Genomic DNA, 3,651 nt, shown 5'->3' on the forward strand with positions numbered 1-3,651 from the left:
CTCGGGGGGTGGGAGATAGCGAGTGGGGGAAGGAAAGAGTTAGGGGAAGGGGGGGTTCTCGATTAAATTTCGGCGCCGGTCTCTCATTAAGGGGAATCTTCCTCTCGAAAGTCATTTAAACATGCGTGGCGGTGACGCGATCGGCAGCGGTCATACCGTGGGGTGGGGCCGGCGCCACGGCCCTGAGCTGTGGTCAGTCGCCGCTGAACAATGTCATAAATAAATAATAGAAAACCTCTCGTGTCGAGGACCCCGTCGGATACAGGGCGGAGTACACGTCCGCCTGCATGTGCAAAAGGACCCCAGGGCCGAGACCGCCCGCCCGCCGACCAGCCCTTCCGACTGGACGGGCGGGGACCCACAGCCGGCCCTGATCCTCGAGTATTTGCTCAATTGAGTGTATTTACTGAAAGAGAAGGTGACAGCGGTGGCGCCCGGCGGGCCTCCCCTCATGCGGCGGCCTGGCCTCGGAGCCCCCCCGGGCCCCAGGACGAGAATGAGGCAGGGCGACGAGGCGAGGGTGAAACCAGCGTCAACCCGGCAGAGAGGCTAGGCGCCCCGGGGGCGGGGTCGACCCGACCGCCACCGCACCACAGGCACCACAGGGACTGGGACGTGGGTAGCGGCCACATCGGCACTCGGTGTGGCGGCAGCGGCACCGCGTGGTCGTGGTCCGCAGACGGCCCTCGGGGACGGCATCCTCCTCCTCCTCCTGTAGGCTAACCACGCCCTCCACGTGTCGGCGGGCTGGGGCCGGGGCCGGGGCCGACCAGGGGGTGGACACGTCGGGGTGCCTTCCTGTCCACCCCGACAGCGCGCGGTCGCGTCCTGCGGTGGTAGGTGAGCCCGGCTGCCGCCCGCCACCCCTTCTCTCGCCCCCCTGCTGCCGCCGGGGAGGAGCATCCACGTGTTTACCGTCGCGTGGCAGGAAAATGCTCGGGGCGCAAATTAGTTGTGACGCCCTGCGCCGCGAGAGAAGGGATGGAGGCACAAAGTTTGGCAGCACGACGACTCGCCTCTGGAAAGCCGAGGCGGAAAGGTTCAGACCCCGCCCCGCCCCGCCGAGGTACCTGTCCTGTGTGTGGCTGCCCATGACCTAATTGCCATCCTCCTGAGGGTGTGTGAACCGGTGTAAACCCATCCGCCGCCGGGAAACGGTTCCCGCTTTTCGCCGTCGTCACCAGCACCCGTTCCCCGGAACCCTCATTTGCCCCTTTACTTTTTCTCCTACATTCCTCTGCACGACTCGCCGTCTGAAACTTTCGGAAGTTTTCCGGGAGGGAACGAATAAAAACAAGTGGTGGTGATAAAAAGGAAGGCTTTGACTATACTTTATTGGGTGTATCACTTTGTTTTTCGAGGCGCTATCGGCAAAAACACGCTCAGCGTCAGCCTCTGAAACTGCGGATTAAGGGCGTGTAAACTGTACACCACCTGCGGCGCCCAGCTGGAAAATCATAATCACAGCAGAGAATATATTGAAAACTTTGGAATGCACTGTTCTTTACGAGGGTTTAATTTCGCGGTGCGCAGCCCGGCCACACGCTGACCTGGATACTGATTTGGGAGGGCGGCTTGGCGACAACAAGGCGTCGATGACGGACGGCTAATTGATCTCGCCCAGCCAAAACAAGCCCGTCGGAAATTGTTTACCCGCGAGTCCGCGGGCGCTGACAGGTTAGTCGACGTCTGGCCAACGTAATCCGGCAAGTGCGGGCTCGGGGCTGCCAGGCCCGACTCGGAGCTGCGCGGCTGCATAAGTGCAGAGTGCACCCTTCGCTCGCCGCCCCGCCCCCGTGCTCCCCGCGCCAAGGCCCTCTCTCCTCGCGCCCGCAGCGGCGAAAGCGAAAGGAGCGCATCCCTTTTCGGAACAAACTCATGACAGTGCACTGTTCTCACTTCGGTTCGGCCGGCATTTTTTGGGATGGTCAAACAGTTCCCTCCAATCGCAGAGAAGCCTCTTTAACACTTTCCGTGCAAGGTGTTCACAATGTGGACCCGGGCCCACACCCCTGGACCCAAATACCAGGGTCCTAGTATTGCCAGAAGTCTACAATAAAATTTCCAGCGCCCTCCGATGATACATTTTTTTAATTTATTGTGGTCAGCACGGAAAGTGTTAAGAAACTGGGGAACCGACACACCGCGTTTGTCCTTCTATCTCTTGGCCTTGTCCACGGTACTCTCTATCGGTTGTGTCAATAAAATACAGAGAAAGTGAGAGAGGTGATCAGTACCTTCCATTAGCCATGTCCACTCTGCGGACGGGACGTCGATGCGGCGAGTTGGTTTCTCTATCAGCCGCTTGATCCACTTCACTTCGCCACTCTCGCTCCACTAACACACTCACTTACTCACTCCTCACTCGTGCACACGCCCCTCTCTCTCCCTCTCTCTCCTCGCCGAGAGGCCAAGCGGGCCGCCGGAGGGGTTGCGGCACAGATCACGACCACGATCACGCTCTTCTCGACGGCGGCGGGGGTATCAGAGCGGAGGGGGCACTGAGCTAACAACAGGGGCGAACAAAAACCTTACTCGCCCGGCGCGGCGGCGGCAGCGGCGCGCGCAGTGACTCGTCGCGGCCGCGAAAAGAAACACGCAACTATCGCCGTCTGGGGGGCGGCGGCAGCACGGCGGCGCGGGCGTCGATCGACTGCGGCTTCGCGGCGCTTTGGCTTCGGCCGGCCAGGATGCGCTACGCTCGACGCGACGGTACGCGAGCGACTGTACGCGGCGGGCGGGACGCCTCTCGCGCCTCTCGCGCCTCTCGCGCCGCCCCCCCCCCCCCCCCCCTCCTCCCGCATCACACCACCGGGCGGCCAGCGACGGCAGGGGCTCGACCAGACGCACCCCCTGGAGCAACAAGCAGAGAACGGCGCCAGAGAGGATCGGCGAAGGAAAACACGGTCCGCGGGCCGGGTAATTGAGGCCGTGACTCCGCGTGACGCGCGAGTGTTGGAGAGCCGGCCGGAGTAGCGCGGCGCCGCCACCAGTCTGACGGCAGCAAGAGGCCGCTGCACCCCCTTTTCCCTCCTCCCCCTCCCCCTCCTCCCCACCAGCAGCGTTATCAGCAACCTGCAGGCGGACTGCTGCTTCTGGTCACTGGCTGTCCAACATGGTGTCCAACGCCTCCTCCTCCCACTCCTCTCCCCGACCCCCTCCTCCTCCCAATCACCCTTTCTCTCTCCCTTTCGGAAAGACTCTCAGAGCTTTCGCGTTGACGACGATCGCTAGGACGGAGGGGCGGCGGAGCGGGTGCGAGGTACAGCCATGGCCAGAACTGACCCACCCCGCGACCCCGCGGCCGCGTCAGGTCCTGTGTAATGTAAAGGCCACGAAACAACAGTGTTTACGGGTTTGCATACCCAAGGCGCCATGGCACCGCGGCCCTCCTGACACATACGGTCCTCACACGCAGAAAAAAAATTCGTGGCTCTGCTAAGTTTTTAGCACCGGGGCTAAAAAATTAACTGAATGGACTGGGCTAATTTATTTAGCAACGGGGCTAATTTTTTAGCCGTAAAGTAAACCACAACGATTATTAACCGTGTAGCTAATGTCACTTAGCTCTACAGCTAAATATTTTTACACCCGGCTAATTTTTTGGCAGGGGTGTAAAATTGTGCAGTTAAACCGATTTGCACGGAACCG

General features: G+C 60.9%; 1 protein-coding gene across 1 annotated transcript in view; it reads right to left on the bottom strand.

The window, feature by feature from the left end:
• LOC113214566 (protein rogdi) overlaps positions 1–3,651 on the bottom strand; it is a gene marked incomplete in the record, with an annotated part of 12,771 nt that overhangs the window by 1,104 nt on the left and 8,016 nt on the right.

The sequence above is a fragment of the Frankliniella occidentalis genome, unplaced genomic scaffold, assembly GCF_000697945.3.
Source record: "Frankliniella occidentalis isolate FOCC.00 unplaced genomic scaffold, Focc_3.1 Scaffold82, whole genome shotgun sequence".
Taxonomy (NCBI): Eukaryota; Metazoa; Arthropoda; class Insecta; order Thysanoptera; family Thripidae; genus Frankliniella; species Frankliniella occidentalis.